This window comes from Ptychodera flava, unplaced genomic scaffold (assembly GCF_041260155.1).
Source record: "Ptychodera flava strain L36383 unplaced genomic scaffold, AS_Pfla_20210202 Scaffold_125__1_contigs__length_171678_pilon, whole genome shotgun sequence".
Taxonomy (NCBI): domain Eukaryota; kingdom Metazoa; phylum Hemichordata; class Enteropneusta; family Ptychoderidae; genus Ptychodera; species Ptychodera flava.
This window is the reverse complement of record NW_027248307.1, coordinates 39309-56335: the sequence shown is the minus strand read 5'-3', so window position 1 is coordinate 56335 and position 17027 is coordinate 39309. Positions and strand designations below refer to the sequence as shown.

The following is a 17027-nucleotide window of genomic DNA, read 5'->3' as shown; positions in this document are numbered from 1 at the left end:
GTACGCTGCGCTGTTTTGTCGGGGGGGGGGGGGGGTGCCACCATCACTGACCGTGAGAGTTCGTTGACCCAGAACGGACATGAAAGTTGCAGGACGCGCAACGCGGCATAGCGATGTCGACGTCGAATCGCGACAAATCGTGGTTTAAAAATTGGGCCCTTCCCTCCAATTACAATTATCAGATAGGAGTATAAACCTAAATTAAAGGAATCTTTCAGTAATAAGATTTGTTTACGTGCCCAAGCGTTACGATGATTTACGATTCCCCGCATGAGCGTCGTATCTGCATCTGAACGTGAAGTAGTGACGGTAAACGGAACAGTGTGAGTCCGTTCGTTGTACAGGCGGGAACAGGCTTGTGGCTGGCTATATTTAAAGTAAAAAGAAAATAATAACTATGAATATTGTAGCTAGCCGATTCAGTCAATCAGCACATTTCATTTTGAATAGATGTAGGCTACCTGCATTTCTTTTATTTATCATCCCCGTCAGATTTCGATATGTAAGAAAACATAAACACCTACAAAGGGATCTACCTATTTTTTGATACGTAGGTCTATAGTTTCACTTTTTTAATCATGTAACGTCACAGTATATAATCACACTCAAAATAATATTATTTACATTGCATCAAACTTCTGAACTTGATGTGTAACATAGCACATCAATATCATTGTCTTGTGAATTTGTGTAGCATGTGTTGGGAATGCCGTAGCATTGTTAACATGCAGAGTACTTCTCAAGTGATAGTCATTTGAACTCAAAATATACATTACACGGAGTTATGATCAGAATTTACGAAGTTTATGACAACTTTCAGCAGTTATAATGTTCATAATATCTATGAAGCATTTACCAAACGTACAACTTGCAAGTTTTAATCTTATATTATCTCCGCGGCCTACCACGCGACTTGTATCATCATCTGTGAGCCACGAAATTCAATAATGCTTTGAAAAGTCTTGATCAGTTCCAATAAAAAGATTCACTTACTATAATTAAAAAATTACTAACAACTTTATCTTGCCTTATGAATGAATTCAAACAACCTTGAATGAGTTTAGTTTTAAAATTATGTATACCGAAATAATGTAAAAATATGACATTATTTTGATATCCCGGCACTTAAAGATGGTCGTGATTGGATATCTAACAAGTCATAAAAATGCCTGCCTGGTGCATGTGCTTTGACACACTGTGTAACCTAATATGAAATACTTTTTGTCATTAATATCATTCCACAAACGTCGCAACCACATGTCAAACGTTTAAAATGGGCTATAATTGCAAATCAGTAAGGCTTTCAGTCACTATTGTTGATTATTGTCAAGTTGAAACTCGGATTGATTCATAATATCACAAGAAAAATATTAGGATGTAAACTCATGGAAGAAGTATTCTTTTCCTGAAAAAGGTAGGAGATAAAAGTTACTCAGCGTCGAAATGTTTCATGGAACATAAAGTAGTTATTATTTGCAGACGTGACGATGCTACACAAATTCGATTTCAAGTTGAACCGATATTTAGTGTCAGACAAAAGCACAACATCGTAGTCGTCAAATTTAAATTCTTCATAGTCGGAAAAATGTTAATAAAGATTTTTCCAGTGCTATTACGATCTTAAAGATGAAAATATCACCTATAAATGGCTATTTTGCAAGCCCCGTGTCTTTCCAATCATTCATTCGAAATTGCTTTTGTGAAAGAAAAACAACTTCCGTTAGGCCCACAACAGTCTCCGTATTTTGATCATTTTGGGGAGGAAGAGGCCCATGCTATCTACTTCGTGGGCATATACTTTAAAATTCATTCGGTATGCCCCCTTTTCGCCTCACTTAGAGTTTTGAATTAAAAAATAATGTTGATACATTGAAAAATGTTTACACCATGCATGAGCTACATACAGGTGTAGCTGTGGAAACGCAGCTATCTGTTGGCAGGGTAGCGTGCGTCGAGGCTTTGCGGGTCATCAAAAGGTCAACCCGCCACGGACATATCCGTGGCTGGGTTGACCTTTTGATGACCCGCATAGCGACGAAAGCTGCATTTCCACTGCTACATACAGGTGCAGCCAAAGAACAGTGCACTTTTAACGAGGGTCCTTTACTATGATAAGATATATTGTGCATGGCAATTAATGCGAACAGACTAATTTTAAGTCAAGAGGGTATTCATTAGCCGTTCATAATTTGTCCTCCAACAGAAAATTTTTCGACTTTTTCTCCCACTCCCACTTATTTTGGCTGTTTCCCCTCCCCAATGTGAAATTCTGAAGCTCTCCTGCCCTGTGGCGAAAAAACTTGCCATTTCTCCTGCCCTGGAAAAAAAATTCCCCTCAAAATTTTGTCAATCATTTCCCCTGCAGACACGAAGCTACCTTACCCTTTGATAAAAAACATGTCGATTTCCCCCTGCTCCGTGAAAAAAATTCCCCTAAAAATTGATGTGGGGCTCAATCAAGATAGGCTAAGTAGTATGGGTAACCCTCAAAAGGTATAAGTGCACGTGCTTGCCCTGTGTCTCCATCTCTGGAAATACCATGGCTCAACTTCCCCTGTCCCCGTTTTAAAAGTAGCTTCCCCTCTCCTCGCCCTGTCCCCAGGACAATCAACCGATATTTGCCCTGTCCGACAAAAAAGCACTAAAATTTGCTCCCCTGTCGCCCGAAAATATGTCCCCTGCGCGATATGTCAATAAACCAATAATATATAGACAAATCCAACAATATCGACCCTCTCTATCAATTCTACTTCAGTCTACGGTAAACTAGTGAATAACCGCTCCAAATTAGATCAACTGCTGAATAAGAATTTCTTCTGAGGAGACAATGCTCTCTGTTTTCCTTATACATGGACTGATATTTAAACGTATCTAAAGCATCGATCAGGTCGGGACGACACAGAGAATACAATCAGCCTGACGAAAGACAATGTTGAAGTAAAACTTCCTGACTAATATGCTCGAGGGTCGCCACGTCGTCGTGATATAAGTATTTTTCTCTTAGGCATATACATCAAGAAATATTTGAATACATTAATTCTCTAAAACCCGATTCAATTAATCGAAATTATTTCATCCCTAATTTACCGACTCGAAGTACTTTCATCCTCCATGTCCAGTCCCAATTTGTCTGATTATTGTATCGTATACTAGTAACGTGACTCTGTGACGTGTCCCGGTAAACGAGCACACATAGACATGCCAGGCTCCAGTATGCTGTACACCAAAACGGACAATTTGCGAGATGTTTTGCGAAACGAGGAATGTATCAAGTGTCATTATACTTGCGCCTCGGGCTTTCGCCTATACACCGCCAGACCATTCTCACGTTGAGGAGGAATAGCTACTAAAGAGAACAAAAATTGCCTATTTTAAGGCTGAGAAAAGTGGAGGCGGTAGCAATGGCGGTAACCATAAACAAAATTGCGAAACGTTTTCCCAATTTCACAGAATTTCACACGGTTCAGATTTTGGAAAAGTGTCTTTCCTTCAACTGAATGTTAGTAAATCTGAAGCACTGTGGCTCGGTTTATGGAAAAAATAGACGCGACACCTCGGCTGATTTGAAATGGCAATCATCATCCAAAAAATTATTAGGGATTTACTTTGGTTCCGACCGTTTACGCCTAAGACTTCTACTTAGCTGGGAGAAAAAATTGAAAGGCTTAAGACCGTTTTGAGACTTTGGTCAAAGAGTGAGCTCTGCATATGGCAGGCCTGTGTGTTTACCGCGTTATACGGCCTCCCACCACAGGCCGTGTAACGCCGGTAACACACAGCCCTGCCATGCAGAGCTAAGAGTAAGCTTAGTCTGTATGGACGTAAAATCACTATCATCAATCAAGCAATTTTTAAGTTTTTATGGAATAATTGACCTGACAGAATAAAAGACTTACATTGATTAGGGCCTATAACTTACGAACATGGAAGGCACAAGATTCCCGACATCTTTGCCCTCCACGATGCCATTCTGTGCTTCACGGATTCGTAGACTGTGCGATTCAACGATCGCTCGCTGGTAAGCTTTGCTATTGAGATGGCTAAGTATTTATATGGATTTGATTTTCTAATTTTTCATTTCAACTTCAGAAATTATTGCTTTTCATACTTAGACGCAATATCAAAAGGCACAAGGCAGGTTCCTGTTGCTCTAATACGCCGAATCCAAGTTATCTAGATATCCGCAATCAAATTATTTGGGGCAATATCAACATCTCGAACAATGGTACAACTATTTTATCCACTGTGGCACACTAGATTAGTTTCGAATATCATCTACATTAATGACATCGTCGATGACTATGGCGACTTTGTTTCGCCTACAAAGTGTTGTTCACGACAAATCGGATTGTGGAATGAAAAAGGCTTTTAAATCTCATTCCAAAACAATGGAAACGTATTCTGAAAGACACCCGTTTTGATCAGATACGTAGACAATATAATTTTGTGCATGTAAACAGAAAACGTTTCTCTTTCACAACGACCGAATACTTTAATATCCAAGTTTTTTATGACATTTTGTTGTCAAACGTGTCATACCAATTGGATTATTAATAATTTTAGAAAATAATAATTATCACTTGTATATATGTTCTGGCATTAAAATCAAGACGGGAGGTTCATGACTTTAGAGGAAGGCCACAATTTCGAATGCAAGTGTGGAGGAGAGTCGACGTCACCATTTTCAAGGCAACCAGTTAATATTTGAATCACACCACCCTGCTTCTGTTAATTCTGTCCTTACCCTATGTTAAGCATGCCCGTGAAGCCATCTCGACATGACAAACATGTCTATATAAGAATATTCGAAATAATTCTAGCTGTACCATTATTTAATTGGAGTTTTTACATGTTGATTATCACGACACATCTCTAGATTTTTCAAAATAGTCCGATCTGTAAATTATTTAGTAGGAGTTTCTTTTAATTCCACGACTTACTATTTTTGTGAAGTCTAGAGAAAACGTTTTGATAATGAGCCGCCATGGCAACGAAACACCGTCCGCTCTTCAAGCATGCGCACCATAATCTTTTGCAAGGAAACTAGCTACAAAGTGCCGAACGAGTTGCCTAACTCAGGTTCCAGTCGCGTCGCTTGGTGTGGTGCCTACGGTGTTGCTCGTCGTGTTGCCTCGTGTAACTTGGCATTTAGATCATGATCGCCCACTAAAAGTTTGCGCTTTCCTGTTAATTTGTCATATTTCGCCAGAATCCTTCGCACAAAATATCATAACTTGATATAGAAGTTGACAACATTCCAATCCAAATTATATGAATGACGATCACTATTTCTAAAACCAAACCTTGCGCAATGAAATTAATACAAACCGACCTACAATATGTCCATCACCATTATTTTTAAAATATGTGACACAATTCAACATTATTCCAGTATATCAGAAACCACTTTCTGATACCTATTAATAATTTTATGTCTTACAAATAGTCAACCGAAGTTTGTTTTCAAGGTCATGCCAGCCTGATCCCCTGCAGTCTACTCTAAGATAAATCTATTTACATGACAAAGGCCGCAAGAGGTATATGCGCTGCCTGCTGTATTATTGTAACATTGTTACAAATATATACACGGTTGGGTTAGGCTGGTAATTCAACAAAAGGTCAGCTCTTGGCTTGGTCGGCTTCTGCACCCTAGGGCATGAGGCCGGGGTTGCTCGTTTTCTGTCTTAAATGATCAAATAAACGAATCTGTGCTCGGAATGCTCGCTTGTCACACAATAAATTACTGGCAAAACTTACAAACAGGGGATCTGCTAACAATATTGAGAAATTTTACATTGTGAGTTTTTGTTGTTGTTGTTGTTATTATTATTATTATTATTATTATTATTATTATTATTATTATTATTATTCACTCAGATATGTGTCATGGTGACAATGAAATTAGTTTTGATAATGCATATCTCGTATTTCAGACGTAATATTTAATCATGTGAATTGTTTTGTGTCATGGGGATATATACGGCTCGGGCTGCTGCTGAGGCGCGCAAGAATTTGAATATGTATTTATGCAAATGACACTTCCAAGTTCCAGCGAGCCGTGCAAACAGTTTGCGCCGCGTACTGCGCACAATGCAAGTTTCAGCTGAGATCGAGACTACGAACATGATGTAGTCTACTGGTACAAGGTATGGTCGCTGGCGCGGTTTGTCAATTTTTGGGGTCACCACATGTCTGCGTGATCGATGACCTTTGATGACGCAAAAAATTGATACTTCTGCGCCGCCACCTCGCTGACGACGTGAATGTTGAGTCAAGAACGGGTGCATGGCACGGTCGCGATCGCTCAGCTGATTGATGAAGGTACCAGAGTACTGGGGCGAGCCGTACTACGCACTTAGTAGGTAAGTAGCCGTGCATTATTGTGACAACATCGTCCGAAGATACTGTTAAATAATTTTACACTTCTGCTACATGCAAGTCCAAGTGACTTGAGCCTTTGCTAGTGATGGATTTCATACGAATATGATAATAGATGCGTGCTTTTTTCGCGCCAATTCAACCACTGCCAACTCTGCTGCTGGCATGTCAACCGTTCACTAATGCATGATTCAGCTGATATGATCTTGATACACGGAAACATGTTGAATAGGCAAATAAGAGATATCATGAAAAAGTCGAAATTTATAAAGGCGTTCAAGAAGTACCGTAGCACGTGACCTGTGAAATGACAGTGGTAGACAGGAGACGGCTGCTCCATCTTTCAAATCATTGCATCAGTTGACTTATCTACCATTGGTACCGGATGTACCGTACATGTACAAAGCCATTTCGCATACAAAATCACTTTGTCACACAATGATTGTCAAGAATACTCCTCTTGGCTAAGTTAAAAGAAGTCTGGTGTTTAAATGGCACTTTTCCGCTCGCAAGGGATTCAAAGCCTGTCAGTGACTTTGTTGAAGGCACATGCGTTTTAAGAAAATCAATTTTGTGCGTGTGTGATTTCATAATTGACAGAGTCCTTTCTGCTTTTCGATGTGATTTTAAAATGGCACTGTCGTATTTTTATGGATGTGTTTTCATTGTTGATCAAATAATGTCCTCTACACAAATACTGTGTTTGATTCTTAAGGGAAATTAGCTGTAACTTTTGGCTATTTTGTCAGTATTCAAGTTCTTTGTATCAACTACAGTTTCTTGCCCCAAACCCTATGTCATGCTGAAGTGTCAAGTAATTTGCTTGTCAACACACACTATAGGGTTCTCAAAATTTTTGAAGTAGGCGGAAAGTTTAGAAAAGTAGGCGGTTAGCTTCCGTGTGCAACCAGGTTCCCTGGGCACTGGGGGGGAGAGAGGGGTGTGTTAAGTATTTTTTTAATTTGAAGACATTTCTGAGCAATTTTATGCATTTTTATACAGTGTATGAGACAACATACACATTTTTATACAGTGTATGAGACAACATACACACAGGGGAGGGTTTCAGGGAGGGGTGTGCAAGAAATTTTTAAAATTTGAAGACATTTTGGAGTAATTGCATGCATTCTTGTACTGTATGAAAGACCATTTCAGCATAAGAGTGTTAAGGATTTTTTTTTAATTTGAAGACATTTCTGAGTAATTTTATGCATTCTTATACAGTGTATAAAAGGCTATTTCAACATACACACATGTGAAGGGTTTCAGGGTGGGGGTGTGCAAGAAATTTGTAAACTTTTAAGACATTATGGAGTAATTTCATGCATTCTTGTACAGTATGAAAAACCATTTCAGCATACAGAATAATCATTATCACAATCAATTACAACATGTTTTCGTGGGATAAAGTTTAAAAAAAAAAAGTCAGAAAAATTAATTTGATATCACTCGGGCCTGTCAACTGCATTCTGTTGGCAAGGATAATAGCAAAATTTCACCAGACTGTTGTGTAGAATTATATTTAGCTCATGACTTGAACAAACATTTTGAAATACATCTTATTATAGGAACACAATTTTCTGTGATTTCAATTCACTGTACTATTAAATTTCACAATAAAATGAATCCACCAGCTGATTATTGATTTTTTGGTGATGTTGAATATTATTGAAAAAGAGAGCTAAATTTCAGTGTTCATGTTTGTTAAAATCCCAAACTAACGACACTGAACGCGAACCTGTACAACTCCCTTAGTGACCCTATGTGTACAAACCACCGGCAGTCGATTGTAACACAGTACACACAATGCGATATCGGTCAACCTGAAATTTGACACTGTGATCGACCTTCTACCTTCTACCTCCATGGTTGAATATTGACATCGTCATCGACCATGGATGGATTGACAGGGCGTTTCAAAAGTATGAAAAATGAGACTCAGTAACTTTTGATCGCTATAGATTTGATCAAAAACCTACCAAACCCATCAGACAAGGCCCTATTCTTCTTACGCAGAAAATCAAAGCTCTCAAGTGTCGACTTTCTCTTCCGCGTTTGAGCGAAACAACATCAGCTTCATTTGGAAATGGTTGGCTATTCGTACTTGTATGTACTTGTATGTTAGTCCAATGTTTGGCTATACCCGATGTGAACGTCGGAATAATTCGGGCTGTGATCAGGAAGGAAGGGTTGACCTCGAGAGTGATTCCCAGTTCGCTGATCACGATACTATAGTACATGATATCACAACACGTTCGCTGATCGCGGTACTATAAAGTGATAGCAACAAGTTCACCGCATAAATTTTTTGCTAGACTACATATAGCCACATCGGCACTTCTTAAATATTATTTCCGGCTTGCAAGACCACCAAAAAAATCAAAATATTGTTATCAAAAGTAGAATTTCGGGGCTAGAGAGCGAAACAGTGCTTAAAAGTAGCCAGCCAAAATAAGGAAGAAGCCGGTCAATTTGGCCGGTATCCAGCTAAAAATGAACACGCTGACTATACATGTGTTATTTATAATCATTGTGTTTGTTGACAAATGAATTCTAGTCCCGACCTGAATGCAATTTTCAACAATAATAATATTTAGGGGTTATTACACGAAGTTTGGACAATACCGCATCGTATTCGAGTGATGTGTCCGTATTTTGACGAGTTGTGCACTTTATCATGCATACACATGCTTTGGTTATGACTGTTTTCCTACGAACACTCTAAAATTAGCGACGAAATCAACTGAAATTGACCTTGCTTCCTCCTGGCTGTACTTAAAAAAGTTGGTTGCTATAAGGAGTGATGACAACCGTATCACTTTTTGATATTATTCCACTATTGGGCCATTCCACTTCAAAAGAGGGTTTGTGGAGCACTTTTAAAGCGAACAATTTAAATATTAGGATGTCAACACCGGTTTCACAATTTGAAGAAGATTTTTTTAACTTAAAATGACGGTAGATGTAAAACGTAGGCTGGAATGTGTAAAATGGATGTGTTTTCATGTTTTGATACATAACCTCATCCCTGCGTGAAAGTTATGAGGCCGCCAAAATCGGGTCAAAATACTCGTGCCAAGCCAGCGTTCGATTTCAAACTTGATCGAGTATGAACAACTGAGAATATAGAGTTAGAGCATAGAGTTAGACCGGTGCCACCTTAAACCTTCAACCTTGCGTGTTGCGAGTATTTTCAGTGCAGTTGGATTTTTGTGGCTCATTTACAGTAAACGATGCAATTCACCACCCAGATACTTAAGCTCATCAACAAGAAACTTATGGTAAAGCATTTCTATCATGATCTTATACATGTAATCTTCAGCAGTGTAGACGACATGAAAAAACTCGACTGTATGGGACCTGCCGTGAACGATGACAGGTGTCGGCAAATGATACAAATTTTCCATGTGTTTGTTTGTATGTTTTTTGATACAACTGTACTTGTGCCTAAGTGCAATACCCATGAAGTGACTGAAAGCAGAATTTTGACTTCAATCATAATGACGCTTCGGATTGTCAGTGTTTCCGTTAACGCAAAATCCTGCATATTTTATGCAAATACTGGTTTTTACATGGCGTGATGACCGCTTTTGAGGTCACATGCCTGGCTCTAATACATGAATTGTAAATACTGCTTTTACATGGCGTGATGACGGCTTTTGAGGTCACATGCCTGGCTCTAATACATGAAATTGTAAATACTGGTTTTTACATGGCGTGATGACGGCTTTTGAGGTCACATGCCTGGCTCTAATACATGAAATTGTAAATACTGGTGTTTTACATGGCGTGATGACGGCTTTTGAGGTCACACGCCTGGCTCAAGTACATAAATTGTAAATACTGGTTTTTACATGGCGTGATGACGGCTTTTGAGGTCACATGCCTGGCTCTAATACATGAAATTGTAAATACTGGTTTTTACATGGCGTGATGACGGCTTTTGAGGTCACATGCCTGGCTCTAATACATGAAATTGTAAATACTGGTTTTTACATGGCGTGATGACGGCTTTTGAGGTCACATGCCTGGCTCTAATACATGAAATTCTAAATACTGGTTTTTACATGGCGTGATGACGGCTTTTGAGGTCACATGCCTGGCTCTAATACATGAAATTGTAAATACTGGTTTTTACATGGCGTGATGACGGCTTTTGAGGTCACATGCCTGGCTCTAATACATGAAATTCTAAATACTGGTTTTTACATGGCGTGATGACGGCTTTTGAGGTCACATATGCCTGGCTCTAATACATGAAATTGTAAATACTGGTTTTTACATGGCGTGATGACGGCTTTTGAGGTCACATGCCTGGCTCTAATACATGAAATTGTAAATACTGGTTTTTACATGGCGTGATGACGGCTTTTGAGGTCACATGCCTGACTCTAATACATGAAATTGTAAATACTGGTTTTTACATGGCGTGATGACGGCTTTTGAGGTCACATGCCTGGCTCTAATACATGAAATTCTAATACTGGTTTTTACATGGCGTGATGACGGCTTTTGAGGTCACATGCCTGGCTCTAATACATGAAATTGTAAATACTGGTTTTTACATGGCGTGATGACGGCTTTTGAGGTCACATGCCTGGCTCTAATACATGAAATTGTAAATACTGGTTTTTACATGGCGTGATGACGGCTTTTTAGGTCACATGCCTGACTCTAATACATGAAATTGTAAATACTGGTTTTTACATGGCGTGATGATGGCTTTTGAGGTCACTTGCCTGGCTCTTATACATGAAATTCTAAATACTGGTTTTTACATGGCGTGATGATGGCTTTTCAGGTCACTTGCCTGGCTGTAATACATGAAATTCTACATACTGGTTTTTACATGGCGTGATGACGGCTTTTGAGGTCACATGCCTGGCTCTAATACATGAAATTGTAAATACTGGTTTTTACATGGCGTGATGACGGCTTTTTAGGTCACATGCCTGACTCTAATACATGAAATTGTAAATACTGGTTTTTACATGGCGTGATGATGGCTTTTGAGGTCACATGCCTGGCTGTAATACATGAAATTCTAAATACTGGTTTTTACATGGCAAGATGATGGCTTTTCAGGTCACATGCCTGGCTGTGACTAGGTACAGTCACCCAGTTGTATGTGCATGACAAGCCTATGTCAACTTTGCGGAGATTGCACCCAGAACGTAAATGTTCAGGCGATGAACAGCCAAGTATCAAATAATTCTCTGATAAACAGGTCAAACAAACTCTCAGTGAAAAATCTGCCGATGAACCTGCCAGCACTTTAGCAGTGTGTCAGTGCAAGTCCTACTCCGGAAATCGCAACCAAAACAATAAAATCAATTTTGAAATTTACTCAAAACTTTTGAGACTGAATTTGTAACTTTACTAAGAATTTTCAGAAGCTAGAGGGGACAGACATACCAGTGTGATGGGCGGACCAGAAAGTCCATGGAAATCAAGCAGGTTGTTCTTACATGAACATTGCTGTTTGGTGTGTTGATTTATAACACACTATGCTAACATGTTTCAACACCCAAGGAAACTTGCAACTTTAAGTCAATGCGACATATTAATAAAATTATTTTAATTTTGTATCGGAATATCACAAAACAATGTTGTGATCATCACAGTCCAGCTAGCTGTTATGAGTAAGCATGTGTACTTGGCTGAACTGATCAAGTTTCTGCAAAAATCACTTCACCATCAATGACAAGCTAAAGTGACGTCTTTAATAAATGTTGTTACGTGCAGAGAAAACGAACAAAAGGTGAACTCAGCAGTTTCCGTTTAAACAAATTTATTACGAAAACAAAACTAATTGCTAAGTTAGGGACAGAGTACAAGCTTTAAAAGTGTACAGACTACTTATCTCAGCTGGGACGGCAAAGCTCCAGTCTCAGAGTTGTAACAGTCAGTCGAATGGATGAACAGTCCTTTGGCTTGCAGGCTTGAAGCTGCACAAAGTCCACAGTATAAATCCAGCGTTGACAGTGAAGGTCTTGAAAAGTCTTGAGAATGACTACTGCTGGAGTTTAGTAACACACAAGAGACACGATCCCAAAAGTCTGACTGGAAGCTGTGCACGTCCCTTTTATAAAGGCATATAAGAACAATCTAGAACTTTTATTGACATGCTAATTACTGTTCTAAAATTATCTCCCTTACACAACTAATCAACTTTCCAGAACATTCCAAACATGACTAATTGAATTCAAGGTTGTGAGGTCATCAAGGGCAGTGACCTTGAGAATGTTCTAGACTAATTGAACTCAGGTCATGATGAGTGTGGGGGAAATGACCTACATAACACACCCCCTCTTCAAAAAAGAAAATTTTTCAATGAAAATCTTTCTTTTACAAATGTAATCTTAAAAGTGTGAACAACAATAAGTTCTAAATACGAGAGAGACAGTCTGCAATTAAATTGTCTCTGCCTTTGATATGTCTAATGTCAAGATTAAACTCCTGTAACATTAAACTCCATCTTAGCAATCTCTGATTTTTGCCTTTGAATTTCTGCAGAAAAACAAGAGGGTTGTGATCAATATAAACCACTATTGGCTGATTTGAAGAAGTAACATAAACTTCAAAATGCTGTAAAGCTAATATCAAAGATAAACACTCTTTTTCAATTGTAGAGTAGTTTCTCTGGGATTTGTTAAATTTGCGTGAAAATAGCAAACAGGATGATCTATACCATGACTATCCTCTTGCAATAAAACAGCACCAGCAGCCGTATCACTAGCATCTACAGCTAATTTGAATGGCAAAGTGAAATCTGGTGCAGACAACACTGGGGCACTTTGCAGTATGGCTTTAAGTGTATCAAATGCCTGTTGGCATTGCTCTGACCAAACAAACTTTACTTTCTTTTTAAGTAAGTTAGTCAAAGGCTCAGTAATTGTGGAGAAATTTGGACAGAATTTTCTGTAGTAACCAGCCATACCGAGAAAGCGCATCAGTTGTCGTTTGCAGTTTGGTATGGGAAAACTTGAAATGGCACTGATTTTGGCATCAACAGGTTTTTACCTCACCCTGTCCTACAGTATGTCCGAGGTAATTACCCTAGCCCAACCAAACTCAGATTTGGCAAGGTTGACAGTCAACATTGCTTTGCTCAGTCTCTCAAAGAACTTCCGCATGAGCTTGATGTGTTCCTCCCAGGTGTCACTATACAGGACGACGTCGTCAACGTAAGCTGCACATCCGTCTAGCCCGGATATGACGTCGTTGATCATCCGTTGGAACGTTGCCGGAGAGTTCTTCATTCCGAATGGCATCACCTTGTACTGGAACAATCCGTCTGGTGTAACAAAGGCGGATATTTCACGAGCACGATCCGTCAGAGGGACTTGCCAAAATCCCTTCAGTAGGTCAAATTTCGTCACATACTTGGCTTTTCCCACTCGGTCGATGCAGTCATCAATCCTCGGGATTGGAAAGTGTCTGTCTTTGTTAAAGTGTTGACCTTCCTAAAGTCCGTGCACATACGATAACTGTGATCTGATTTGGGAACAAGTATGCACGGCGAACTCCAGTTACTTTTACTGGGTTCAATAAAGTCATTGTCCAGCAGGTATTTGACTTCTTCCTGGAGATATTTTGCTTTTGTTGGATTCAGTCTGTATGGATGTTGTTTTACAGGCTTACTGTCCCCAACATCAACGTCGTGATAGATGACGTTTGTCCTCGTTGGAACATCTTGAAACAGGTGTTTATATTCGTAGAGCAGTTCTTTCACCTGTTGTTGTTGTTCTGGCTGGAGGTGTGCCAACTTTGTAGACTCCAGCTTCTCCAGGATTTCTGAGTTCTGAAGCTTGACCGAGCCCAGCTTTGAGTTTAGAGTATTTTCACTCAAGTCAGTTTCAGTATCACTATCTTCATAATGGCCAGAACTGACGGTACTGACAGGCTGAGTTATAGTAGGATTATCCCTATCCAAATATGGCTTAAGCATATTTATGTGACATAGCTGTTTTTGTTTTCGCCTGTCAGGTGTTATTATGATGTAATTTAAATCACTCAATTTCTTATCAATTAGATATGGCCCAAAGTAACGAGCATGGAGTGGTTTGCCAGGAATCGGAAGTAGAACAAGAACCTTTTGACCCGGTTCAAACTTCCGTTTTGAGGTGCTTTTATCATATTTGGTTTTCATTGACTGCTGAGATGACTCAAGATTTTCTCTGGCTAATTCACATGCTTTAGAGAGTTTTGTACGAAAATCTGACACATATTGCAAAATATTCAGACAATCATCATCGTCTGATAGGAATTTCTCTTTAACGAGCTTAAGTGGGCCACGGACTGTATGTCCAAATACAAGCTCAAATGGGCTAAAACAAGAGACTCCTGAATTGACTCTCTAACAGCAAAGAGCAAAAATGAATTCCTTCATCCCACTGCTTCTCTGTGTCAAAACAGTAGGTCCTAATCATGTTTTTCAAAGTTTGATGAAATCGCTCAAGAGCACCCTGACTTTCTGGATGATAGGCGGATGACCTATACTGTTTAATGCCTAGCTGATCCATTACTTGTTGAAAAATTCCAGACATAAAGTTGGAGCCTTGATCGGACTGGACACATTTAGGGAGGCCAAATAAAGTGAAAAATTTGACTAAAGCTTTCACTATAGTCTTTGTCTTTATATTTCTCAGTGGTATGGCTTCTGGGAACCGAGTTGATGTACACATTATTGTCAGCATGTACTCATTTCCTGATCTTGTTTTTGGTAGGGGCCCAACACAGTCTATTAGTATCCTACTAAATGGTTCTTGAAATGCAGGAATTGGCTGTAAAGGGGCCTTTGGAATGGTCTGATTTGGCTTTCCTACCATTTGACATGTGTGACAAGTTTTACAGAAATGTGCTACATCCTGCCTGAGATTAGGCCAATAAAAGTGACTGAGAATTTTATGATAAGTTTTCCTGACTCCTAAGTGACCAGCCCAGGGGGTTTCATGGGCCAGGCGCAATATTTCAGCATGGTAGGGCTTTGGAATCACAATTTGATGTTTTATAGCCCAATCGTCATCAACCAAAACATCTGGAGGTCTCCATTTACGCATGAGAATACCAGATTTTGTATAATAGGAAACAGAGCTATCTGAAGTTTTACTTCATCATCTACCCTGTCAAACAAAGACAAAATATCTGGGTCTTTGTATTGTTCTGCAATGAGATTTGATCTAGAAAATGTCTGACTTTGGTCAGCAGTTTTACTGGAAGTTGCAAATCCACGAGGGATAACGGAATGATCCGTGTCAAACACCTGACTGAGAAAGGTGTCATTTAAGTCAACATCTGTGACATTATTTTTGAGAGTATTTTGATTCTCGGAAGTTTTCTTTGACATGGCTCGAGTAATAGCACATGAAGGAAATAAATCGGGTATCTCTTGTTCAATTGGCTCTGGATCCTGATCTAAAGTAGGATTATCAGTCACAAGTGGATTAGTAATGACCTTGTCCCCAGCAAGGTCGTTTCCAAGAAGAAGGTGAATCCCTTCAAAAGGCAAAAAAGGCCTAATACCTAAAGTCACAGGTCCAGAAACAAAGTCCGAAGACAAATAGACATTATGGAGAGGAACAGGAATGTAGTCATTACAATCTACCCCCTTAATAAGAACTTTAGAACCTGAAAATGACTTTTCAGAAAACGGCAGGGTATCTGCCAACAAAAGAGACTGGGAAGCCCCGTATCTCTTAAAATTTTGACAGGGGTAGCGGAAGAAAAATCACTAGAAAGTGATATAAAACCATCATGAATAAATGGTTCGAAAATACCCATAATGCTATCTTGAGAAGAATTGACCTTGACCTCATTAATTGGGGATAAGAGGGGTTTAACCTCAGAAAATGTGTTGCACACATTATTAGACTCTAATTGAGTTGATGAAGAAATAAAGCCGGTGGGCTTAGATCCACTTTGACCACTTTGACCTTCACGTTTTCTTTTCAATTTGAAACACTCTGACATTAAATGGCCGTCTTTCTTGCAATAATTACAAGAAAGTGTACCGAACTGTTTGTCAGAAGGAGATTGAGACTTGGGATCTGATGATGTGGAAGTGTTACTTGAATTTTGTGAACTGTTGTCATTTGATTTCCTACTCTCCTTTGAAAATTCTTGGATGAAAAGGAGGAGTTAAATTTACCTGCATTGTTTCTGTATGAAAAGGACTGGGATGGTTTGCTGAGAAATGAAGATTTGTGGGTCAATGAATAATCATCGGCCAAACGTGCAGCAACCTCCAATGTATCTGCCTTTTGTTCATTGATAAACGTCTTGATGTCACTCCGAATGCACCTCTTAAATTCTTCAATCAAAACAAGCTGTCGTAATTTGTCATAATTCTGACTGACCTTTTCAGAAGAGCACCAACGATCAAACAGTTGTTCTTTTGTTCGAGCAAATTCAACATAAGTTTGATCCTTCACCTTCTCACAATCCCTAAATTTCTGACGGTAAGCTTCAGGCACCAACTCATAGCCCTTGAGAATTAATTCCTTCACAGAATCATAATCTGAAGCCTGCTCTACTGACAACTGAATGTAAATTTCTCTGGCTTTACCCACCAAAGCACTCTGCAAAAGCATAGACCAGGACTCCTTAGGCCAATTCAGGCTCTGAGCAATTTTCTCAAAATGGAGGAA

The 17027-nt window shown here is 39.2% G+C and overlaps 1 long non-coding RNA gene across 1 annotated transcript in view; it reads left to right on the top strand.

Moving 5' to 3' along the window:
- The first annotated feature begins 6223 nt into the window (after window positions 1-6223).
- LOC139126704 (uncharacterized) overlaps window positions 6224-17027 on the top strand; it is a 32424-nt gene continuing 21620 nt past the window's right edge. The window contains exon 1 of the long non-coding RNA XR_011550703.1: window positions 6224-6362. This is a non-coding gene — a long non-coding RNA (uncharacterized lncRNA). The remainder of the gene's footprint in view (window positions 6363-17027) is intronic.